The sequence below is a fragment of the Macaca thibetana genome, chromosome 6 (assembly GCF_024542745.1).
Source record: "Macaca thibetana thibetana isolate TM-01 chromosome 6, ASM2454274v1, whole genome shotgun sequence".
Classification (NCBI taxonomy): Eukaryota; Metazoa; Chordata; class Mammalia; order Primates; family Cercopithecidae; genus Macaca; species Macaca thibetana.
The window spans coordinates 66162869-66190246 of record NC_065583.1 but is presented as its reverse complement, the minus strand read 5'-3'; the positions used below and the strand labels follow the sequence as shown (position 1 = coordinate 66190246).

At 41.4% G+C, this 27378-nt stretch overlaps 1 pseudogene; it reads right to left on the bottom strand.

Moving 5' to 3' along the window:
* Window positions 1-19651: 19651 nt before the first annotated feature.
* Window positions 19652-22407, bottom strand: LOC126956222 (catenin alpha-1-like; annotated as a pseudogene).
* Between the last annotated feature and the right edge of the window lie 4971 nt (window positions 22408-27378).

Here is a 27378-nt window from a genome sequence, read left to right as displayed (position 1 = left end):
TCTTGAAAGCAGTATTTCTAAACCGTGGGGGAAAAGAGGGATTATTCAATATTCGATACGCTAATGAGAAAAAAGAATCTGGATGCTAACCTTTTACTGCAAAATAAGTAGCAGATGGGTCGGATGTTTAAATAAATCTTTTTTTAAAAAGCACCAGTGAAAGCACCTGAAGAAAATATAAAAGAATCTTAAAATTCAATCTTGGAATGAAGAAGGCCTTTCTAAGGAAGAAACAAAACATAGAAACACAAGCAATAGATAAAATTGTCTATATAAGAGTAAAAAAAATTATTCACAGCCTAAAATACTTCAAAGAATTACAAAAGACAAACTACAAATGGGAACTATTACTAACAAAACAGATGACTAGAGCTAATTTACTCCATATATAAATAAGTATGTTTTACAAATCAAAAAGAAATAGCAGTTACTGAAAAACAGTGGAAAAATGAGTGAAGGATGGGTGAAGAGAGTTCATAGAAAAATAGGTACAAGTACCTCTTACACATACTATAAAGTTTGTCCGTTGCTAGTCATAGTAAGACTAGTGGACATTAAAATTAAACTGAGATACTATCTTTCAATTTCTAGATTGGCAAAGTTCCTGAAGTCTGACAGAGCACTATTTTACAGAGGCTATGGGGAAACAGGAGATTTCAGGCATTGCTGGTAGGCTTGCAAATGATGCAGCCTCTTTGGAGGTGATGTCAGCAACATCAACCAAAACGTTAAATGCACATGGCTTTCCACCCAGAAATTTCATGTCTAGGAATCTATCAACAGATATTCATGTATGTGTGCAAAGATATAAGATATTAACTGAAGCATTATTTAAAATCAGTCTAGAATAACCTACAAGTCCATTAACACAACATTAAATCAATATTAGAACACCTGTATAATGGAACATCTATATACTGTATATCTCTTAAAAATTAACTGAATATGTGCTGATATGGGATTTTCTATAAGATCCGTAAGGGAGAGAAAAGCAAAGTGGAGAACAGTTTGTGCAGTATGCGCCCTTTTATGTTACAAACATCTATATTGTAATGTTTTATAACAGGAAGATGCTATGGAAACTATATAATAAACCATTAATAGTAACTATCTCTGACTTGGATTCTGCAGGAGGATAGTTTTTTCAATTCCTCAAATAAGCAAACAATTTTTCAGTGATCGTATTTAGGGTTGGTGAGGGCATAAGAATATAGATATTCTCATAGACCGTTAGTGAATACACAAATTGATCCAGCCTTTTTAGGGGCCAGTTTGACAATGCCTCTGAATTTTAAAAAATGCTTATACCCTATTAACCAACACTTGGAATCCATCCCACAGAAATAAACAAAATCATGAAATTATCAGTACCTAGTGATAATTTTGGAGCCAATTAAGAAATTAATCAATATGAATTTAAAAATCGAGAGGCTATGATACAACATCTGGTGGTCTATTTAGAAGTGGGATTGAATGTCAGAAACTGTGGAAATTATGATTCCTAATAGACTTTAAATATGAATCCTGATCACATATAATAAAATGACTAACAAAAAACCAGAAGATAATTAGAAGCAATGTGAGTGTATAGGTGATAATTCTAATTATTATAATGTCTCATAGCAAAATGACTTAACTCAGCCTGTCAAATTTGAATCATATAGATAAAAAATAAATTTGCCAATTGTAATGCTTTATATAATCTCTTGCTCTCCCTTGCTTTTCTTTTTTCTATAATCTACTTTTCTAATTTTATAGGGCTAATTTAGGAAATAATATTTCTGTGGTAAAGAAACATTTATACAACTTTCATCAACCCTTCAGGTTACTCAGGGCCATGGCACACATTGGTGTACATTGTACATTGCCCAGATCTAAGAGGTGCCCCTCTAGGGGCTGTAACATGGGTGAGGCCCCTATGGTTGGGCTGTGTTCATCTGTACAACTGTACATAGCAGCCATAGTTTACTACAGTTCTCTTTTCTAATATTTAAGCATAAAGTTATTACTTTTCCATTAAACATAGCATGTATAAAATGGTCCCATTGAACCCAGTATATTTCTTTAGAGCAGCAGTACAATGGGATGGTTACAACACAGATTTGAAAGTTTTGCTGGCTGCATTTGACCATCAACTAGCTGTGTGATTTTGTATAAATGACTTATCCTCTTTGTGTTCCAGCTTCCTCATCCATAAAACAGAATAATTATAGCTCAGTCAGTAGTTGTGAAGATTTAATGATGTGATCTGTGTAAATTGCTTAAGCTGAGAATCTAAGATAAGTTAGCAGCCAAATATGTTCAACCTGACTGTAACAAGGGAAACCAAATGAAGGTCTCTGCTGTTCAGCGTTGCTTTGTGATCCTGAAAGGGGTGGCTCATTTGGTTATGGTTCACTAGAGAGTTCTGCCCACCTCAGGGATTTGCCATTGCTGCAATTTTCCATGATTTGAAATTACAATGTGAATTTTCCCACATGAACTTTTTAAATTCCCAGCAAATGCAATCAATAGAACAAATCTTGTATTTTGCCTTTATTTAAAAAAAAATTAAAGATTGTGCATAGTAGCTACTTCAGCACCATCATTCAGTAGTTATTAAGTAAATGCAAATTTTTAATATTTGTGTATTGGTCTGAGGAGTTTTGGTGCTGGTAGCCTGTTGTAGTTGATTTGAAAATTTCACAACAAACCGGCGTCTGTGAATTGTGACTTACCCTCTGTGGCCTGCACCAGACTCAGTTGCAGCTTTTTACTGTATTAAGCTCATATATCACCAAGAAAAAGTGATACAAGTGTAAACAGCAGATTATAGACATGGCCTTACCCAATATTGTAAAGCACTTTCTGTGTACATTATTTATTGTTTACACCTGGGAACACAAATTTATTCTGTGTTGAGAATAATTCAGAGATTTCATTCATTAAGGAAGATGGTGTGAAAGGATCATCAAAATCCAATATCTTCCTGCCTGAAGTTCAAACATGCCTTTCAATATTAAATTAAACATGCCTTACAATATTAAACATCCTAATTGGTGGTGGCCATCACAGAAACCCACACATGCATTTTTGCAGAATTTAACGCAGATGGTTATCTCTTCTGGCTGAATCACTCAGTGTCACCAGGGCTTTCAGGTGCTTCCCCTTACCATTTGACCTGGGCCTGTTATCTGCCTGCCTGTCTGCTTCCCAGCCATGGGCCGAAGGGGCCTGAACACGTGCACATCCATGAACGATATCTTGATGTATTTTCTTCAGGAAAAAAAGCACACACAATTCATAAGGCTGAGTTCTGCTTCCTTGTTCAATGATTTCCTAGGGATCTACCTTCTATATCTACACTTGGGTATCTCTCGTCAGTTTGCTTAAGATTACAGGTTACAACAAGGAATTGCTGCTCCACTTATTCCAACACTGCCTTGCTTTCCTCTTTGAGGACTTAACATTTAAAAATTGGTTTTGTTTTGTTAATAGCTCTAATATTCACATGGCTTAAAATTCAAAAGGTACAAAAGAATATACAGTGAAAAATTTCCCTTCTTCCCCTGACTCCCAACTATCCCATTCTCTTTCAGAGGCAGCCAATGTTATCATTTTCTTGCGTGTTTTTCCAGAGGTACCACATAAATATATGCAGTCTCTCCCCTGCTTTTTAGCAACTAACGTAAGTACACTATATGTAAAGTTTTATTTTGTGTTTTTGTATTTGATACTGTGTGTATACTTTATGAAGGAACCATCTATCTGGGAAGGTTGCCTCTTTTTTGACAGCTTCAGGAGATGCCCACAGGGACTGGATGGAAAATAGACTGTCTGCCAAGCATAAAGATAAGTGCAATCAACTCTTCCACATGTGGGGAGATGGATCTCACAGCCAGGGGATCATTCTTACATCCTCCTCAGGGTTTAAGATAACACGGTAACTTCTCAATGCCAAACCTAGCACTGGCCACCTGGTAGGTCTCAATAGATGTCTGTCAATCAGTGAATAAGAAAAAAATGTTAGACGTACTGAATTCACAATAAACATGTTGCAGAACCAGTAAAAGCTGTTCAGAATCCATTAAAAGTTTTTTGTGATGAAACAAATTTAGCCGTATCTTTTTCCTGAACCAAGAGTACCCTCCACACCCCCCCAACTCCCACAAATGTACTAGCCTTGGGGAAAAGACTGGGTGAAGGTGTTACCACAGGCAGCAGAGGGCAGCTGTCATCCAAGCAGAGTGTAAACTGGAGTCCCAGGGAGGTGGCAAGGGAATGGGAGAAGCAATCAAGCACTGGGTCTGATGGGCAAAGGTGAGGCCAGAGACTGCAGGCAAGGCAATAGCTAAGATGCTTAGAAGGTCAACAGCTAGGGGAGGAGCAGCAAATAGGGCAAGACGAGATGCTCAGGTGATAGGACAGGAACCAAAGCAGGGAGCTGAGAAGTTTGCTCCTGTTGGCTATCTAGCCGGGGAAGAGTTTGGCCAGCTTAGTAAGCGTACAGGTCAAGTGATAAGTGGTGTGGTCTTTTAAGGCCTTTGTTTTGGCAAACCATACCTTTTTAAAGGTGACTGTACACTTGGTGTGTTGTTCAAATCCCTCCTAGGACTCCCACTTGAAATCAGTCCATTTTTCAGCCGTCCAAGAAAATAAGTATCACACTTTATAGTTAAATTCTACACACTGCAGGATCAAGAACTCAATTATATATTTTTTCTACTTTTGAAAACTAATAAGACAGCTAGATAAAAAATAACAAAAATGCTTTGATACAAAGGACCTTAGAAGATACAGGTCATGTCTGTTTGTGACGGAAACTGCTCAGCTGAAAGTGATTGACATTTTATTTGACGGCTTAACATGAAATCCTTCAGATTAGTTTCACTGTTCTGCTATCAGAATCAGACTGAAACACCAGGCAGGCCATATTCAAGCCCAGGGTTTCTGTCACAAGGCCTGGAGATGGCGTGTGGGTCTGAGATCCCCAGATAAAGCATTTCCCATCAACATTTCCCTTCCTGAGAAGTACTGCCTGTTGCTCCATTTTAAGATGTCTTGCGGATAGCGTAAAATGAAGGCTACTTCAATGGGACAAGCCTATTGACTCTGAATCCAGACAAGGAGGAGACTCAAATGACCTGAGGTAGCTTCTAAGCTTTTAGGAGAAAGTAGCATGGAGGTCTAGAATCAGATGCTAGGGACATATTCACAAGATAGCTTCTGGACATATATTGGACTCAGTTGCTTACATCTTCTAAACCTGTAGAAGTACACAGTGATAATGAAACAATGAGATCCCAACAGATCCCAAAGCTCTTCTAAATTGCCAAAGAAAGGATAAATTAATTTCAATAGCTTCAACATTAATGCATTTTATTGAATTCCAGTTCTTGAAAGTTGGTAACCTGAGTATGAACACAAGAAAGAGCTTGGTAAAATAGAACATACCAGTTTCCTCTCACTGCCAACTAGAGAATACCAAAACTGGAAATGGATGAATAAATCACTGTGGCGAAAGATAGAGACATTCTCTTCCACTGTATAATATGAAGCTCATATCTAAGAAGTATCTTTATTTATTTATTTATTTTTGAGGCAGAGTGTCTCACTCTGTTGCCCAGGCTGGAGTGCAGTAGCACAATCTTGACTCACTACAACCTCCGCCTCCCAGGTTCAAGCAATTCTCCTGCCTCAGCCTCCCGAGCAGTTGGGATTACAGGTGTGTGCAACCACACCCAGATAATTTTTGTGTTTTTATTAGAGAGGGGGTTTCACCACATTGGCCAAGCTGGCCTTGAACTCCTGACCTCAGGTAATCTACCCACCTCGGCCTCCCAAAGTGCTGGGATTACAAGTGTGAGCCACCAGGCCCAGCCTGAAATATCTTCATAGTCTGTAAATCTAGCAGTATCCTCTCTGTGACAAACTGTTGTGACATGTGAAGTCTTGTGCCAGAGTGGACGAAGGTTAAACCTCATTATAGAACAGCTGAGGTTACATGGATAATGTCAAAAGTCCTTATATTTAGAAACCTTCTCAATTTGCCTTGTGTATTGTAAGCCCTCTCAATCTGTCACTACTGGCAACCACCAGTGGATCTGGTGTGAGAAGACTGTGGTTTTGTATCCTGCCCATAGGCCCAAAACCTTTAGACATTTTGTTCTCTTGCTGACTTTCTGACCCCCATTCCTGAACCCAAGAAATTCACTCCCATGGTGGCTGGCACCACACCCCCACACCCTTTCCTATGTTCCCTTAGGTGTCTGCTTTCAGGTAGCGCTGAAACAGTCATAGCTATTTTTAAAAATGTAACTCTCCTAGAATTTAGCCAGGTTATGTTTTCTTGCTATTTTGAAAGGTGAATCTATTCAATATATATTTTCAAATATACATTTCTCTGCTGTATATTCTTTTACCTCTACCTGCTACCAATTGCTTCAGATCTCCTGCATCAGAAAAATTAAGAAACATCAGATTAAGATGACCATAAAGAAGAGTGTTTATAGGGATGTCACGGAAGGCAAAGACCAAATGTCCCACCATCATTGTCATCTTCATCCTAAAGAAAAGGACCTAAGATTGATAGTGCCGGGGCCTGTTCCAGGCTCTTTGTGGGCATTACTTCACTGAATCCTTTTGGGGGGGGAGCAGATATTATGATGCCCATTATATAGAGGAAGAAACTGAGGTTTTAGGCGATTGACTGATTTGTCCAATAATACACATCTAGAAAGCATCGGAGACAGGATTGCAATCTAAGTCTGTCTGACTCCAGAACCTGGCCTCTTAACCCCTAAACGATTATACCTGTCATTATGGCTGGTCAAACTTTAACAAAGACTACTTTAAGGCCCTTACAAGGGCAATCCCATAATCAGACCAGAAGTACAACTAAAGCTTTCTTAATCCAGCTGCATGTACAGCAGATGATTGAAAGGTTGTATGTAAATCAGTTTTTGAAAATCAAATCCTATTCTAAATTCACTAAGGGAGCGTGCTTCATTCCTTCATAAAAAGAAACAAATGATACTATTGTACACAATCAGTTCCAATAGATTTATTTGCTAAGCTTAGCATTTTATATGTATGACTACCTTAGAGCTGGGCTCATCTGTGGACCCCCGTCCTCCCTTAGCACAAATTCACTCACTCATGACGATGAAGGTAATTTGTGATCCAGACAGAAGAGGCAGAAAGAGCCCACATCCCTATCCACCCAGTCAGAAATTGTTGGCCAGAGGGTAGGATGGCAGAAATGAATGCTGCTTTCAAGGGAGAAGAGGAAGCCTGAAATATGCATGAAATTTACTTGCATGGATGACTGATAAATTCCTCAGTTAGCCTACCACTTATTGCTCAGCCCCAGCAATAAAATGAAGGTAACAGCACTATGAGTCAGCTAGACTTCTTGAAGCTATTTAGAACCCTCTGAGGAAAACAACAGTCAATAAATATCATCACATGATGCGTCATGTAGCTTCTCCTGCAGATGAAATTAGTTGTATGTAGCTAGAACCTCATCATAATTCTATTAGGATTGTGATGGATCTGGAAGGAAGGGCCTTCAGCCCCAGAATTGCTGTTAGCAGACAGCCTTCATCTATGGGCACCTTCAGGGAGTGCCTTAGCTGCAGAAAGCCACCTTGCCTAAGATTATGTCCTTTCCAGAGGAGGCCCACATCCAGTGACTGACAGAGGAAGGGTTGGTTATAAAGGCCTAACCACAGTGGCCCAAGCTGGGACAACTCTGACAGGGCATTTAGATCCAGAGCTCCCACAGGGTCCACCGAGGCTGTGGACTTGCCTGATCATTCAACTCCTCCCTCTGCTCTGTCTTCACTCCTCCACAGGTGTTGATCCCAGAGAGAATCCCTAATAAACATTTTTTACACTCAACTCCACCTCAGAGTCTACTTCCCAGAAAACCAGCCTGCAATAAGAATCTATACAAACTATTGTAAAATGAAAGTTATATTAAGGGGAAGGGTCTTCCATTTATCGTGTATAAAATCTGGGAAGCCAGACTAAAACTAAGCTGAGAATTTGCCCCTGTAGTTTTTGTTTTCAAGGCATCATTATTAGAAAGAATGACTGCTTATTACTATTTTAAAGGTATAATTTATCTATTAGCTCATTTTTCTTCTATGGGAAATTCACCTGTAATAAAATTATTTGGATCCACTTTTCCTCCATTGCAGGTGTGGCAGATTGCGAAGATGACTACAGTGTAATAACTCCCTGCATCTGTGCCCCTAGCGATGTGACTCTGCAACTTTTCCCATCAAGTGGTAGGCTGACCCTGAATCTGGGCTGGCTTTGTGACTTGACCAATAGAATATGGTGGAAGTAATATTGTGCTAGTTCCAAGGTAAGCCTTGTGGAGGCCTTCAACGCTTCTGCTCTCTCTCTAGGGTCCTAGCCAGCCCCAATGTGGAAAAGCCTGAGCTAGCCTGCTGGAAGGTGAGGAGACCACGTGGAGAAGCAACAAATTGAATGAGAGGCCATCCTATGTTTCCCAGTCAACCCGGCAGACCCATAATTGAGCCTAGCCAAGACCAGAACTGCCCATTTAGGCTCAGTCAAAATTGCTGATCTGCAAAATTGTTAGCTACATAAATAGTGGTTGTTTTAAGCTACAAATTTTGGGGTAGTTTATCTTGCAGCACGAGTTATCTGATAGAGTAGCTAGTGGTTATTTCCAAGACTGATTCTGGAAGAATGAATATTTGAGCAATTGGTTCTTTTCCAAAAACTAAGAATTGATATTATTGTTTTCCACTCCCATCTTCCATTTTCCAATTTCCAAGGCAGGGGATCTGAGTAGATACTGAGTAGATGGATATGGAGTAGATATTGATATTGAGTAGATGGGAAGAAATCCAGAAAAATTCCACATAGGTACAGTTAAAATTTCACTTTAAAAATGGCTCAAGAAAAGACTGTATAGTCTAAGAGATGGACTTCCAGGCAAATATATAGAATGAGATATGTGATCAAGTTGGGAGTTTGTGAACCATGACCTTGAAAGTCCCTATATTGTCCACTGTTTAATGTTATGCTGTTCTAGGGGCACAAAAGTGGGGAATTGCTGTTGACTTCCTTAGAGAACCCTTGGGAATCCAGCACTCTCTTCCTGCCTGCTGTAAATTACAGCTAGTGAAGAAAGAAAGAGTATCTCTATTTTTCCAGTGACAGAATAAATAATATTATGAATCAAAAAAATTACTTCAGGTAGAGCATGACTAGTTTTTCTTATACCTTGTGCTAAAAGATTGCTGGCATTGTTGCCATTTCCTAGAAAAAAGTCACTCTGGTCTGTGGCCCAGGTCTTGACATAAATCTAGTTCCTTTTCTGCTGCTGTGATCAGTCCAGATAAATTTGCACAGAGCAGCTGTTTCCACCTGCTGCTTTCCTGCTGACGAGGTATGCATTTCTCTGATCTAGTGCCTGTGGCAGTTTGCTGAGTCATAAGTAGACCTCAGAAATCAGACTCTTTTCACCTCAATCTCCAAAGCAAAACTTTTTATAAATTCAACATCAGTTTATGTAGGACTTTTAAGTTAAAACAACAACAACAACAAAAAACCCCAAAGAAACCTTTTGACTTCCTGATGCCTTTTACTTCTCTAACCTAAATGCTTAGGAAGCATCAGGATTAATTAGGCTAGTTCCTGCTACCCAGCAGCCAGAAGAAGCTGAAAGAGGTGGAGTTTTGACCTGCCCGTGAACCCTCCACATGGGCAGCTGGCCCTGGGCAGGTGTACCTAATTAACAGGTATGAGCTGGCAGCGTACTCAGAAGGTCCTGTTGTCCTGTTAGCAGTTCCCATACAATCTTCTGAAAGTAGGGTCTTGAGCTCTCAATGATTTTCTTATATTTGCATGAGTCAATGAACATGGTCACATGTCATTTGCCATGACAGAGTTGTCTCTCAGAGAGTTCAGGACATGGACGGTGGTGGCCTAACATTCACCAGCATCTAGACTGCTAGCAAGAACTGAAACATATCATTTCTCTTCTTAATAAACTCCCTTTAGGTATTTATTTTCTAGTCCACTCAGCTCAAGTAAGTTCACACATTCACTAATATAGGGCTATTTGTGGAGTGGGTAGGGGCTGGCTGGGGTGCAGGTGCAGCATGGTAGCATACTGCCATGACATATTTGCACTCCCCTACACCTTTGTGTAGAGATAAAACATCCGATAAAAATGAATATAAAATCTATCTAATGATCCTGTAGAAACCATGCCTATTAATTAATCCACTGTTGACAATGGCAGGTGACACGTTATAACAATGCCATTGTGTTTCTGAGCTTTGTTATATACCTTAAAATAAGACATACAGTTTCTACATTTATAACTTTAAACAGGTGTTCAATATTTTGAACCTAATAAAGTATGGACAAGTGCTTATAAGAACCTTTTACCTCTCTGGAGGATTTTTTTAATAGTAAGTAAATAATTTTATGCAGCTTGTGCATTTATATACTTAAAAGTTTTTTTTGATGGGTGCAGCAAACCACCATGGCACATGTATACCTATGTAACAAACCTGCATGTTCTGCACATGTATCCCAGAACTTAAAGTATAATTTTTAAAAAAAGTTTTTAAGTTTTAAGAAGTGTAAAAAACAGTATTTAAGAAACATAGATGCAAGATAATAGATCTTTATGTGAAACAAAACTATACAACGTGAAGAAAGAAAAAAGAATTGTTAAAAATCTCAAGAGCAGATGTAACACAATAAAAAACAATCTCTGGATGTGAATAATCAATAAGCTATCATCAAAAATAGAAACTTAAGGGCTACATGGTATAAATAGGAGTACTTCAAAGGAAGACTTTGGGGACAAGAATTATGTATAATAATATTTTATTAGTAAGTTAAAATTTTCTAAAACAGTGGATGTAATTCTGGGAAAAGCTAAAGTGAATGCATAAAATTCTCAGGGTGTCCAGGCACCTGTGTAAGGGTGTGCGTGTTTTAGCAGCAACTACTGGCGTTTCCTCTTTCTCTTAGTAGCTGAGTCATTGGCCAGTCAGGAACCGCACTACAGAGGTTCTTAATTAACTGCAGCTGTGCTTAAATAATTTGCTCTCAAACAATAACAATAATAAAAGCAACAATTTTAAAATAGTATTCATACCTAAGCTTTATTAAGAGCTGACTATCTACTGGGCTCTATTCCAACCACTGTATATGTAATACAGCATTGATCCACACTAGAATGATGAAGTGGGGACTATTATTGTCCTCATTTTACAAAGGATCTAAGATAGTTGCTATTCTTGAACTCAGATTAGCTTTTACTACTTTTCAAATGTCAGAGTGGTGTATGATAAGAAGTGTAGGCCAGCACAGTGGCTCACACCTGTAATCCCAGCACTTTGGGAGGCCAAGGCTGGCAGATCACTTGAAGTCAGGAGTATGAGATCAGCCTGGCCAACATGGTGAAACCTCATCTTTAGTAAAAATATAAAAAGTAACCCAGCTACCCGGGAGGCTGAGGTAGGAGAATTGTTTGGACCTGGGAAGTGGAGGTTGCAGTGAGCCGAGATTGCACTACTGCACTCCAGCCTGGGCAACAGTGTGAGACTCCATCTCAACAAAATAAAAAAGAAAAGAAAAACAGAAGTGTAAAACTGTACCAAAAGCCTGGGGTGCCCAGGAACAGAGCTTTCCAGCTAGCTCAGGAAGCACTCTGGGCTATGAGGCATTACAGTCTTCTGCTTCCATTTCCAGTATTTCCAAAGGCAGCTTGTGAGCTGCCTTACTGCCCTGGACTCCTGGAAATAGAGCTAGAGTCACAAGGATTTATGGCCAATAGTGGGCATTACCTTTAGTCTAAGCTACTTAGGGAAATAAATCACCTTGTGTACTGAACAATCCCATTAACTAGGCAAGGAAGTTCATTGGTTAAGACAAAAAAAAAAAAAAAAAAAAAAAGTCATGCTTTAGAATCAGGTCTTGGTTCAAATCTTACATGTATTACTCATTAGATGAGATTATACACAAGTAACTTAACATCTTTAAGCTTCTATTTTTCTCGCACACTGCAAAAAGGCAAACAGAATAAGGTTTTACCTGCAACATGAAGAATTTAAGTGAAAAATTAATAGACTCAGGTTTTCCTGAGTCAGCATTTCTAACACATAGGAGGGTTTGCCAGAAAGGTTACAGAATTTTCTTCTCCATAAACCTTCAGAACCATGACAGAGCATTATTAGGAAGAGGGGTTTCACTGAGTGTAACCCTGGTGGTCTGTGAAGGACTTACAGATAGTCCCTTTGGTCTCTTAATAGCAATATTAACCTATTATATTTGCCTAAAAGATAATTTTCACTTCATGTAAACATTGCCTTGTTTGCCTCTACTCACATTCCAGACTTTATTAAAATACATTAGAAAATGAAGATACTTCCATTTGAAATTATTGGCTACTTCTGTTTCAAGATAACAGAAAGCCCCCAATCAAACCTAAGATGTATATGAAATTCTTTACTAGTGTGTGAAATGTATCAAAACCAGTCAATTACTTCCAAGAATTAATGAATGATTAAGCAGAGAAACAGATGCAAAATGAGAAATGGTTACATTAAATGAAGAACATTTTGTGCCTGAGCACAAAATTTGATTAGTTTAGGTCTAGTCTACTTTGTGGCAGCCTGAAAATGCAGAGAGACAAGTAAACAAATTTGGAGAGTACAATAATGAATTGTAGGCACTGGTGATGAGAGAGCCAGCTAGAGTAAGCAAATGAGGTAGGCAGCTGCCAATTCTACCTGGGGCCGTTGCTGGAGAAAATCAGTTTGGTGTTTCTGCTACATGGCAGGCCAGATGCAGAAAGGAATTTCTGAGAGTTGTGCAACAGTTAAGAAATAGGTGGACTCTTTCCATCCATGCCATAGGCCCACCATACTACCCCCCGATGGCTAAAACTGCCCATTGTGCTGGAACATTCCATACACGCAAGTGAGGAACACTGGAACTTCATTCCATTATTCCACAAATATTGCCTGTGTCCTGTGTGTGCCAAGCTCTATGTTATGCTGGGAATACAATGGTAAATAAGACCTGAGACTTGCTTTTAGGACATACAACTCAGTTTTTAGAAGTCCCTAGTTACGGAAGTTACAATAAAGTGTTCTGGCAGTCACAAGGAAAGTGGAGGAGGCGTATGATGGGCGTCGGCCTAGTCTAGGGATCAAGGGGTTGTCAGAGAAACAAGCTAGACACCAGTTAAAGTCAATAAAGGCAGATTGTGTGCAGGAAGAACTACTGCAGGAAGGGAAAGAGACTTTAGTATAGAACTGAGCTCAGTTCTCAATGCCGCAGACAGCCGGGAATTTATAGCCAGCAAGCAGAGTAAAGGGTCTGTGGATGGAAATTTACTAAGAGGGACATCAAGTGTAGGGGGATTCCTGCTAAAATGGCCTCCCAGAACTTGTGATAAAGGTGGACCAAAGACTTAGACCTCAAGGTTAGAGGAGAGGATGAAGAACTTGACCGGATGTCAAAGGTGGTCAGACATCAAGGGTGGGGGAATCTAAACTGACCAGGAGGATGCTTGATGAAACAGGCTTCAGCAGGCCAAGGACAGGGCCCAAGGACGAGGCCTGGTCAAAGCAAAGACTCTGAGGAGCTGTTTAAAGTTTGGTCGAGGAAAGGGCCTTTGTCAGAGTTCTTGCAGAAAGGAGTATTAAAGCTGATCAAGTTGGATGAAAGTGTATTCTGAGCAGAGGGAAGAGCACGTGTGAAGGCCTCAGAGGTGAGGCAAGCTTGGTATATTTGGGAAAGTAAAAGAAGCTGATGGATAAATGAAATTTAAGGCAAATAGGATAGGAAGTGAGACCAGAGACAGAAGCAAAGGAGGGATTTGAAGGCACTGTAAATCTTGTTAGAAGTTCAGATTCTGTCTCAAGGCCAGTGGGGAGTATTATGATTTGGTTTCTCTAGCCTGCAGAGTGAGAGATAGATTGGAGGGGGCAAGACTAGATCAGCTGTCAACCTATATATCAGAGAGAGGTTCTCTAAAAGAAAAGAATATTTACTCAGGAATGGGCATTGCCATGGGAATATATGTACCATGGTAAACTATGTGTGCATTCAGGAAGGTAAAGGAAGACAAAGGTTTTTAAAGGAAAAATGAGGAGAATTGCATACTTGTTTTGAGGTAATTATCCTTGGCTACTACAAAGATCAATAACAAGGGTGATGCCAGTCTAAGGTTGGACATGCATTTGCAGGGAAGATGTCCTTATAGAAGTTTTTTGTGTGTGTAAGGATGTTGTGGCCTTTTTACAAGGTGGCTTTTGCAGAATCTTTTGTGATAGTTTTGTTATCAGGCACGAAAGCATGAGAAAACTCTCTTTATGACATTCCCCAGCTCTATTTGTCATGTGTTGGTTTGGTGTTTGTTTTTGTTTTTTAACACAAGTGACTCCATTTTGATTCTGACAGCTTTTACACTGGGAGCCCAGTTGAGCATATGCTACAATAATTTGGGAGTGAGTTAATGTAATTCAGGTGAGGGTGATGGCATGGAGCTATACAGAGATAAAAGGATGAAGATAGGCCGGGCGCGGTGGCTCATGCCTGTAATCCCGGGACTTCGGGAGGCCAAGGCAGGCGGATCACGAGGTCAGGAGACTGAGACCATCCTGGCTAACACAGTGAAAGCCTGTCTCTACTAAAAATACGAAAAAATTAGCCAGGCGTGGTGATGGGCGCCTGTGGTCCCAGCTACTCAGGAGGCTGAGGCAGGAGAATGGCGTGAACCCGGGAGGCGGAGCTTGCAGTGAGCGGAGGTCACCCCACTGCACTCCAGCCTGGGCAACAGAGCGAGACTGCGTCTCAAAAAAAAAAAAAAAAAAAGAAAGAAAAGAAAAGATGAAGATATTTAGAAGATAGGAAGAGTAGGACTTAGGGCATAATTTAGTGGGAGCAGAGAGAAAGGTAGGAGTGAAGGACAGTTCCCAGGCAATTGGGTGGAAACTGAAGTTAGGAACATTGATGGCGGAGCAACTTGTGGAGAAAGATGATGTATTCGTTTGGGACATACTGAGTTTGAGTTTTAAGACATTAATGTTCGGAGCTCAGCTACTGAAACTGTGTTATCTTCTGTCCTGTGGTGCTTTGCATTGTCTCGTGAGGGCTGAAGTGGAAATCTCCTGCTGTTCCTCCTGCTGTTACCAGGTACTTTTTTCTGACGATTCACCCACACTAGAGAATGAAAGACAGAAGACAGAGATGTTGCAGAAGGGGTGGCCAGGTTAGAAAGGATAACAAGAGGGACAGCCAATAGAAAGAGAATGTAGGAATTACCAAATAGAAGTTTTTCTCCTCCTTCTCACCTTCCTACAACCTCCAGAGTCCAGCTATTAAGAACAAAGTTAGGAGGTATCATTCATTTCCCAAAACTAAACCTTGCAAGAATTCACACACCATGGGATGATTGACGCCCTACAGGAAACACTTCCACAAATAACCTAAGATGTAAAATGATTTAGAGGCAATTTACTGGTGAGATTAAAATGCCTTTCTTCCTATATACACACTTTAACCTGGATAGATCTCAGAAACATAAAGTTGAATGAAAAAAATCAAGTTGTAAAATAAAACATATAAATATGGAAGTCTTTTTATGGATATATACATATATGTAAAAACATGATTGTTTTTACCAATAGGAAAGGAGTGAGGTAATTGAGAACAGCAAAATACTTCAACCATATCAGGAATGATTTTTTTAATGTAAAAAAAAGATCTGAAGCATATTTGGCAAAATGTTAACATTTGTTAAATGTGGGAGTTTGTTATGTGTATTTGTTTAAAATATTTCATTAAAATGGCTGTATGGATTTTTTCTTAGACAAGAATTTAAAACAATATATGTAGATGCTCCCTACTCAAGGAAGTGGAGCTTAACCCCTTCCAGGGGTGAGCTAGACTTAGTGATTTGGTTGCAAAAGATCAGAGAAGAGAAAGGGGGAAAATAGTACCTTTACAGTGGAGAAACCTGGCAGATGCCACTTTGACCAACTGATGATGCTTAACATCATTGTATGTGGGTATCATGTACCTCCTAATATAATGTGCTTGGCAAGAAGAACACTTTACCTCTGTGCTATTCTTTATAAAACCCAGTAACCCCAGTTAATTATATGAAAACACACACACACACACACACACACACACAGACACATACACCCAGATGTGGGAGCATTCTAAGTACCTGGGCACTACTCCTTAAAACTGACAAAGTCATTGAAAATGAGGAAAGAATGAGAAACTTTCACAGACCAGAGAACTGGGAAGACTTGACAACTAAATGCAACATGATGCCCTGGATTGAAATCTACAACAGAAAGAGGATATTAATGGAAAGGCTAGTGGCATCCAAATAAAGTCTGGAGTTAATAGTAATGCACTAATGTTGGTTTCTCAGCTGTGACAAATGTACCTTGGTTATATAAGATGTTAACAATAGGGGAAAGTAGATGTCAGGTATATAAAAACTCTCTGTACTATTTTTGCAACGTTTCTGTAAATCTAATGTTATTCCATTTAAAAGCTTTTTTTTTTTTCTTTTAAAATGACTGTATGTCATCAAGAACCCTCCATCTCAAAATAAAACCAATGGGAAATCATCTGTGTGCCAGAGGATTGAGCACATTATCCAAGTACAGTGGAGCCTTGTTTCTCAGCCTTCAGAGAGGAGGAAGGGTACCATGGAGGTTAATTTTTCAGAAACTTGAAACTAACCCTTCAATCACAAAAAAAGTGTTATTATTTTCTGCTATTTTTTTTTGATGGCAGACTTTCAAAAGTGGATGAAAAAATTCACTCCTCTCTGAACAGAGGACACAGGAGTAATTGAATCCTTTCTGGGTGAGCCAGGGTCACCGGTGTGAATATCTGTTATCACATTACCTCAATAAATGGCATGGTCCTGCCTTTCATTTGCTTTTCCATGGCATGAGGTTAGAAATACAGGAGCCATCATCTCGCAGCTAAGAAATGGCAAAGAGAAGGTCACAAAAAATTGATGTGAATTAAGAATAAGAGAGGTGTTTATACAACCCCAGGTGAGCCGGTCCTGGGTAGAGCATATCTTCTACCTTCTTAAACAGGCAGTTTAGCTGAGGGGAGCAGCTGGCAGTTGATTTTCCCATTTGTCTGTGCCATTTCATGGTTAGCAATGCAACCTCTGAATGCAAAGCACATCCTCTGGACAGCAACTGAAGTTCTGAACTGAACTTACCACATTTCAGGCATGAGAGGTTAAGTCATTGAGATTTTCATGAGGGAATTTAAATTGTGACATTTTCCTGTTCTACTTAGAGAATATTTTCTTTGTTAGATATATCATAGGGCAATCATTTGGCTCATGCTACATGAAGAAGTGTCTAATGAAGCCTAAGAAATAGTACAATGTGAGCCTTGGCGATAGGCGGCCAGAGAAGTAAACGGAGTTTAGGAGGAAGGGGGATTACAAATCAGTCCCAAGCAGTGATGCTTCCCACAAAAGCTTTTCCATTCCCCTGTTCTGGAGCTAAATGGTACCCCATGCTTCCTCCTTGGAGAGACCAGGCCTCCCTGGAGCCCAGTAATTGCTCAGCCTCACAGCCCAGCCAAGAGATGGGCCCCTCTTCTGGAAAATGAACTTCACCCCCAAAATCTGTCCCAGCTTGTCAGTTAACCCACCAGCCTTCACTTAATCTGACACAAAGATGAAATTGAGTATCTTCCTAAAGTATTTTCCCCTAGTGATTACCTCTGCAACTCAAATATAAGGTTATCAAGTCTTATTTCCTGCCCCTTTTTATCATCAAAATCACCTTGTTCAATGTCAGTGGCAATACATATTTCTGGATTAGCAGATTGTGTACTCAGCAATCTCTCCAGGTAACCCAACCCTAAGGCAGTAGGTGGTATCAAATTATTAGTGCAACAAGAGATATTAGGGGATTTTCAAGAAGCTTCCTGTAGGACATCCACTTTGTCACCTGTTTGCTGGAGTCAGCATCATGGGTATGACTTAATTAGACAAGGCTAGAGGTTTTGACCTGAAATTAATTGTCAACTAACTAATTTTGAAGAAAAGTCTGAAGGGAAGAAAGATATTTTAATGTCCATACTTTTTCTCTATTCCTCTAGAAAAGTCTGCAAACATCTAGTCTTCATTTTGGGCAGGATTTTTCAACTTCAGTGCGATTGACATTGAAGGCCAGAGAATTCTGTGTTGTGAATGGCTGTCCTGTGCATTATAAGAAGTTGGGCAGCTAGAGTTGCTAGAGTTAGCAAATTAAAATACAGAATTCCTGGTTAAATTTGAATTTCAGATAAACACGAATAAATTTTTATAGCATAGGTATGTCCTGCGCAGTATTAGCAGTATCCCTGGCCTCTGTCTACTAAATGCTGATAGCACGCTCCCCCACCCCCAGCTGTGACAACCATAAAGTCACCACACATTGATAAATGTCCTCACAGGGAGCAAAACTGCCCCTGTTGAAAACCACTGATTCAGGGTTACACATCAGAAAGCTACAAACATGAACATCTTTATCTTACCTCCCAGAAGAAAGAGCTTTCTCTGATGAAGTATCCATGAGAGAGTTCGCCAGTCAAAGAACTCTTCTACAAATCTTGCTTAAGCCATTTTGAAAACGTGTTTTATTCTGTTTTTAATGTCTCCTGGGATAAATTCCCTTTAGGTGTTTATGCCAGGTAAATTATTGGCTCTCTTTCAGAATTAGCAGACTCATTTCAATCAGTTAATGTAAATTATGAATGCTGTCATATTTTTATTTTTTCCTTAACTGCCAGAAAGCTTAGAGATAAATTTAGTACTTAGTTGCAAAACCATCTAAGCTCATGGGACTAGCAGTATTTTTTAAAACAAACATATACAGTGCCTTTCATATGCTGCATATATTTTAAATTATTTACAAGTATTAAATGTTTAAATTCATTCTATCACTACAACAACTCTATGGTTAAGTCCTATTATTATCCTCCTTCTTTGTGCCTGCAAAAAGCAACTTTATTAATGTCCTGCAGTAGCATGCATTAGTAATTGTAACCATGCATTAAAATTCTCATTTCATGTCATCAAGAGAGTATTCAGTTCTCTTCATGATACATTATGTTTTACTGAGTTTGTCCCTCCAAAGACCTTTCTGGGAACATTCTTTCTCCAGGGACTGCTTCCTAAGATGCCCAGGTTGCTTACCACAGGTCATCTTTGGTCATTTAAAAGCCGTCAAGCCATCTGGACTACACCCTTTTAACTGAGGTTGAGCCAAATTCCCTTCTCTCAAACCCTAACGCCACCACCACTAACAGAACAGGCATCTCGGCTTGGTGAGAGCATTACTAACAACTTAGTGTGGGATTATCTTTGGTTATGGAATCTTACTTTTATTTAAGCATGCAAAAAATACAGCTAGAAGTAGGCTCCTGCATTCTAAAAGCATTTTTAATCAACTTAAACACAAGTATGTCCTTGGAAAATTCACCACCTGGACTGGTTCATAGCCTGCCTATTTCCCCATGGAATCTAACATCAGTGTTGTATTTAGCAAATTCATTTGAGTGATGAACAGTGACTGATCTTCAGAAGTCCCAAGGGGTGGGGGCAGCTGGCCTGGCAGACTTAGATGCTGTCCATGGCTTTGAACTCACTGAGGGCCTGCACTGGGTTCACGTGCTTCTTCTAAGATGCCCATTTAATCTTGGTCTGTGTCTCATCCTGTTTCTTTCTCTTCACCAACGGCTTTTTCTCTGGTGCCTTTGTCTTCCATGACACAGGAGGAAGGTTGAGGGACGCCATTACTCTGTGACTTTTGGTATTTGGTAGAGGTGACATAGGATGCCTTCATCATCTGCACCACAGCATTCATCAGTTCTTGACTACGCAGATCAGGGACGTGGCACTGTCCACCCCAGGGACAAAGAGCTCCCCACCGAGATTCTGCACCTCGGCCTTGACCTTGCTGCAGATGTTGAGCTGGTGGCAGTAGAGGGCAATGCAGTGCAGGTAGGCCAGCAGACTGAGTCGGGGCAGACCGAGTAGAGGCAGGCCAGCCTTGCTTGCAGGCCAAGTCGGGGCAGTGGTTTGCAATGGTGCGGCCAAGCTTGCCCATCCTGGATCCTGCCTCTGCAATTTTCTTTGCAGCAGTGATTACATCTAATGTATTTTTGAGTGGTCCTTTACCTCGGGTAAGGTCAGTCATCTCCATCATAATCATGCACATCTGCTTGGCCAGCACAATGATGTCATTGGCACTGTCATCCCGTTTGGACACTTCAGCATCCAGTTTGCTCTTTTCTTCCTGGAAACTGGCCACCTGTTCTGCAATCTTCACTTTTTGCTCCTGGGGAAGCTGAGCCATGATTGCCTGGACACTCTGGCCAGCTATCAGCTGATTGTCTTCTGTCTGGATGCTCATCCTACTTCTGACATTGAAATCTTCCATCTCAAAGTCAGAGTCATCCAAGTCCTCAGGGGTCCTTATCATCAGCACTGCTTTCCTGATGTCCCAGATGCCACCATATACCAGGTGGGAGGCATCAATAAACTCATTCTCATCCATGGGCTGGGCAGGGTCTGAGCTGAGGGCTTCCATAGCTACTTCTGCTTGCTCAGTAAAACGTGGCATCACTGTGTTGGAAAGCAGCTTAGTGGCTTCCAGAACCTTCTCTGGTTCTGGACTCCTGGCTCATAGTTATTCATCTCTGAGCTGACTACGTGAATACCCCTGGCTGCCCGGCCTTGAATTGCACCAGCTGTGTGGTCCAGGCCATCCACATCTTTCTCTTGGAGAGCAATGACACATTTGTTCACATTTTCCAAAATGTGATTCTCTGAGACAGCCAAGAAGTCATCAATGAAAGTAACATCATCAACAGCATCTGTGAGAACACAGACTTGTTTTTCTCATTGTTCTTTAAAAAGATCCGTGTTCTCTTGGGCCAATTTAGTCTGTGGTTTTCCTAAAGCCAATGCAGCATTGACAACCTGAGGACAGAGGGCTTCTAACTGGCTTGCAGACATTCGAACAAGCTTTACACCTTCTTCGTTATTTGAGATGGAACAGGCCAAGTTGGCAACCCCAATCAATTTGTTGCCATGTTCACAGAAAACGTTGGCATACTCCTTATTTCTCATTTCCATTCTTTGCAGCTTAAATCAATACCAAAAGTGGAACATTGGTTTCCAGGAAAGAGTCTGAAACGTGGTCCATGACAGCTTTGTGGAGCTGTCTACACAAGTCCCTGGTCTTCTTGTTCATTTTATCTATAGCAGAATTGAGCGTATCACTTCTTTCTTTACATCCAGCCTTGCCCATGTACTCCAAAAGCAGGTCCTGCAGGACCTGGAGGACGGCGTTACACTCTGCCACAATTCGCTCATGATGGTCATCATGTGTGCAGGGCGAGTCACCCATCAAGGCAGCAGCACTAATGATGCTTTCCAGGTGCTCCTCCAGGGAAGGCCTAAAGCACTCTTTGCTGAAGCTCGAAGGGTCCACAATGATTTGTTTATCAAAGTTGTTGAGTACATATGCCACTTCTCCTCCTCCACCCTGGTGCTGGGAGGCATCGTCTGAGGCAGTGGCCTGGGCTACATTGGAAATGCCTGTGACTGCCTGCTGCAGCTGCTTGTATATCAGGTCTCTGTTGGCCTCATAGGCTGCAATATCAGGGTGCTGTAGGCATGCCTGGGATGCAGTATAGAGGATTAGAACGTTCTTCTGCAGGATTTCTCTAGCTGCAGCCATCTGACCATGATGGCCAACGTCTTTCAGTTCCTCTTGTCTTTTGGCTGCCATAATGTTCAGCTTCTCCACTTCAGGTTTTAGGGCTTTATACTGTATTCCTAAGTCTCATTCATTGCAAGCATTCCTCAACTTCAGGATACCATCTTCCACAACTTTCAGCTGAACAAGTAATATGTAGACATTTGCCATGTCAGCCAAAATCAGCAACTGGGTAACAGCAGAGAGCAAAGTTCGAGCTGCCCGAACCATGTTGCCTTGTTTCACAGAAGAGCAGGGATCATCTGCGAACTTGCCCGCAGCAGTTTTCATCAAATCACCTTGTTTTTGAACATCCTCTACAGCAGCCACAAGCTCTTCCTTGAGAAAACTGGCTCTCCTTCGCAATTTTATCCTCCTTCTCCAAGAAATTCTTGTTCAACAGATGCAGCCAAAACATGGGCCTTCTTAGAATGACCTCTTTTCTTATTAGAGGGCCCCTTACTATTGGTGTTTACCGGGGTTGTAACCTGTGTAACAAGTCTCTCAACTGCCAGAGTCCTGATCTCTAGACTTTTGGGGTCCCACTTGAAGTTTAAGTTGCCTGCGTGGACAGCAGTCATTTCTGTGGCGAGTGGGGTGAGCACAGGATTCCGGAGGCCTGAAGACGATACCTGCTGCTTTGTCCTCCTCCCTTTTAAAGATAAGGAAACTGAGGTACTTTGTTGTTGTTACTATTGCTTTGAGTTATTTCCTTTTTCACCATCATCCTTATTGTATATGTAAGCCTCATCAGATTCCATTTGGAAGTTGATTGGGTATAAGTTAACATATCACATACCAATTTCAGGTCCTCTCAGCCTCACCTGTCTCTTGTTCCGGCTGCCACCTTGGCACCCAGCTCCAATTATTTTTGCCAGGCACCTCCTTCCAGAGTCCAGCTCCATACCCATGCCATGAGCCTCAATCTTCCCATCCTAGGATTCCCTGTTAACTTCCAAGGAATTCAGAGGCCCTGTCTCAGGCCCCAGAATTGCACAATTCATAATTACAGAGGAATTAATACCACATGGTCAAAATGCTCCCAAATGGGAGATGAAAACTGATAGATTTTTTTTTTTTTTAGTTCCAGACGTGGGATGCAGCTTTTCAAAGTCCTGGTCTTGTAAGATAGGGCAATCAGAAGTATTTAGTGGTGACCACCTCAGTTATGCCTGCTTGAATTTCTCTCTCTCCTTCCCTGCCTCACTCCCCTCACTTTTGCTCCATGGGATCACACTCCCTATCACAGTACTAGCAACAGTGCATTTTCAGGCTCTGCTTTCCAAGGAATCTGGATTAAGTAATTATAAGTAAAATTATACCAAATGGAAGTTTATCTAGTCATTTTCATTAACTTCAGAATCAGTAATATTTTTTGTGGTCTAATCAGAATGATATTCTGGAATATTATCCCTAGAAGTGCTATGGGATCTTTGGGGTATCAATTTACTGTCCAGAAACCTCTGTGGCTGGTGGCACCTTTGCCTGAGTTCTTGTCTTGCACTCAGGAAGAATGAGGTATGCAGACAAGTGGAGGGTGAACAAGATGAAGAGGAACTTTACTGAGTGTTAAAACAGCTCAGAGGAGACCTGCAGTGGGTTCTGTAGCTCCTCTCTGTAGGCAGGTCATCCTGTTCCGTGTTCAGCTCTCAGTAAATAGAAGGCCCTGGAGAGGGTAGCTCCTCTCTGCTACTGGTTGTGCTGACGTTTGCTGCTCTCAGCAGAGAGGAGGCCCTGGAGAGGGTAGCTCCTCTCTGCTACTGGTTGTGCTGACGTTTGCTGCTCTCAGCAGAGAGGAGGCTCTGGAGAGGGTAGCTCCTCTCTGCTACTGGTTGTGCTGATGTTTGCTGCTTTCAGCAGAGAGGAGGCCCTGGAGAGGGTAGCTCCTATCTGCAGCTGGTTGTCCTGATATCTGCCCAGCTCCTAGCAGAGAGGAGGTCCTGGAGTGGGTTGCTCCTCTCTGCAGCTGGTGGTCCCAGCATCTCTGCAGGTCTCCAAAGCTCTCAGTAGAGAGGGCAGCTCCTCTCTGCAGCTGGTAATCCCATCATTTGCTCAGCTCTGGCTGTGCCTGGAGCTTTTATGGGCCTCAGGGAGGAGAAAGTGCATGCTGATTGGTCCATGGGTGGCCATAGTAGGCCCAGAAAAGACACCAGTTCCGGTCCATGGGACTGGCAGTCCCGCCCCCAGCCTTCAGGAACTGCCCCCTTCTGTCCGGGAATCTGTCTACCTCCTGCTGCTGTTCATGGTACCCAGGCTCTGCCCCAACTTTGCTTCAAGATTGGAGAGGGCACTGACAGCAAGGAGAAGCCAGGCACTGGGAGGAGGCACTTCTGAGCCTGCAAGGGTAGCGGCAGGCCTTCCTGGGCCTCCAAGAGTACAGGGATGCCTGAGTCTGCAGTCATGGTTTGGGCAGCTGCAGCTGCACCCTGGGTGACAGGGCTGTTGCCTATTCCATGGAGTGCGAGGCCGGAGTCTGCAGCTGTGGTTTGGGAGGCTGCAGCTGCAACTGTAAGGTCAGGGCTCCTACCTGCTCCTGGCCCCCCAAGAGCACAGGAAGGCTCAGATCTGCAGCCACAACTTGGGAGGCTGTGGCCCCACCCAGGAGTGTGGGGTTCCTGCCTGATCTGTGGAGCATACAGCCTCCGCCATGCCTCCCCGCTGCAGCCAGTGTGATGGTAGTGGCAGATCATCTGGAGTGGCCACTGCATCAATCCCCCCCTTCTGAAGAGGTACATCTAACTGCCATTAGGACAGGGACGATGACTGCTCTTAACTGTTTCATGCTGTCAGGGAGTATTGTTTGGGGAAAATGAAGTCAGGTCTCAGGACTGTAGCATGCTGAGGTTGACCCCGCCTTCTTTATAGCTGATGACACCAAGATCCAGAGAGGAAAGGGGTTTGCTCAAGATTACATGCTCTATTGGTGGTGTCTGAATAGAGTACAAATATTTATTTAGTGACTACAATGCCAGATTCCCATATACATTATTGCATTTTGTGCTTGCAAATTGGATAATATTAGCACCCCCATTCAAGGCATAAGAAACAGAGGGTCAGAAAAAATGAAGTGAAATGTTGCAGGTCACAATATTAGCAAATAGAAGAATCAGGCCTCCAACTCTACATGTCTAATTCTTCCCCAGTTGTCTCCCGTGGTCAGGAGGTGGGCCCTGGCTTTTTGGGGAGCTCAGTGGAAAAACAACATGAGCTTTAGAGAAAGATAGGCTTGAATTCAAGTCCTAGCTTCACCGCTTAATAGCTTTGTGACCTTAAGTAACTTAATTTCTCTAAGCCTCAACTTTTTAATTCTGAAAATGGGAAAACTAGTATCTACTCATAGTTTAACTGTGAAGATGAAAGGAGATAATGTATGTAAATCTCCCACCAAAGTGTCCATATGTTGGAGTAGGTAGTTAGGTAGATGTGAACAGGGCAGGAGAGCCCCCCGCAACCCCAGCCACCAGGAATGTCAGGTGACCATCAGGTGATTGGTGACGGTCAGGTGGTCATTAAACTGTATCTCTAAAATAATAATGGGTTGCAGCTGGTACCAGGGAAAGGCAGTCTCCCAATAGATAGAAAAAAACCCGAAACTGGTGATTAGCAGCTTCCCGTTAAGATCTCAGGAGTTGGGTAAGTGGGCTCAAGCATGTGCACTAAGAGGCAAAATGGTGGAGTTTAACTGGTGTGACCTTCCTCTAGAAACGCTTGACTGGTAAGGAAAAATGCCTCAAATGAACATGTGTACAACTTCAGTAAACACACTGTGCACGCAGCCCCTCCCAAGTGCTGGCAGGCCACTGTGCATGTGGACAGCCCATACCAAGGGAAGAATCAGGGCAAAAGTAATACAGGCCCTGGAAGCATGCCCAAGTATAAAGCCCCAAGTCAAAGGTCAAACAGTGTACCTTAATCTCTCAAGTCACCCCCTTGGCCCTCTTCCAAGCATACTTTACTTCCTTTTGTTTCTGCTCTACAATTTTTTAATAAACTTTCACTCCTGCATTAAAACTTGCCTCAGTCTCCCCCACCTTATGCCCCTTGGTCAAATTCTTTCTTCTGAGGAGGCAAGAATTGAGGTTGCTGCAGACCCATATGGATTTGCTGCTCCTAACATGTACACAGTAAGGGCCTAATAAATGTTAGCCAGTGTCAGTTCTCTGGAATCAAAGATGCTTTCCAAAAAATGATATTAGCTTCTATTTTATGGGTACTTACTAAGCGCCAGGCATGGTACTAAGCATTTTCCATAGAAGATGGACTCTCCTCTGACTATCCTAACCTCACTGAGGGAGGGAGGATGAAGGGGAATGTCTACTATCTCCCAATCTCTTGTTGCTTCTAACAACAGTTCATAAACTGTAGCCATCTGTGTGCTCTCTTCTTGAACTTTCACATATCTGTGTAGCAGTTTTAAAAGTTAAATTTACAGTTTAGTTTTGTCCAAAGCAATAATGTTGTGAAATTATAGATTTGATGTGCTGGTTACATATTTTTTGTTATTCACATTAAAATGTTTACTTTAACCATTGAAATAAAAATTGTTATTACTTAAAATACTGCAGAAAAAATATAAGATAGATAAAATAAGATTGGAAAATGTTAATCTTTTTAACAACTGGATGATAGGTACATGGACTTACAAATTCTCTAATTTTATGTATCTTTTGAAATTTTCCATAATAAACAATGTTTAAAAACTAAAACAAAACACATCAAATCTGGGGCTGAGGCTCGGGAATGTTCTCTCACAGAGACCTAAAATCTACTCACATTCCACAGAGGAGCAATTGTCATACTTTGGAAAATACTGGTCCATAATACCCAATAGAAGGTCACCAGCGTGACACAAGCAATTAGGCTGCATTCTTCCTCATGGGCTCTGTCCCTCTACTTAGAAAAACTAGTTACACAGAAAAATTCCAAATTAAAGTTTGTTGACTCAATGAATGAATGGTTTTCAAGCTTGTTATCTTCCTTGTGGCTTTTAACTGTGGGTCCTTGGATGCTCTAAACTGCTAACTTTCCCTTAAGGGGTAGGCAATAAATTAACATAGAACATTTCATGACAAGATGAGTAATACCTTAGAAAAAAGCCTAATCTGAGGAGCTCCTGCTGCTTTTCTTTTATTGCTATGCACTTGGCTTCCATTACCATGAAGAACATATCTAGAAAGTTTTGATAAATTTCCACACAGTCATGTTTGGTTGGCCTTGGTTGTTTCTGCAAAATGAGGTCAAATGTACTAAATGATATTACTTGGCTAGTAGTTTTTAAATGTATTTTGTCAAAAAAATCTCTTACCAGATGTTCTTAAGAACAAGCTGCACAGCCATTTGTCTCAAATGGCTTATGTGATGTAGGTTTGGAAAAGGAGAATGGAGCAAGGTAGCCTCAGGAGCCAGAAATGGCCAATGTGCTTTAACAGTCTGACATGTACCAGCAGGCCAGCCTCATCTGTGACTGCACTTAGATTTTCCAAAGTACATCTCCCATTCACATCTGGAGCCAAGCAAACGCTCCCATCTCCTCACCCATATTCTATGTGGAATATACTGGGATCAGAGTCTGGTACCAAAT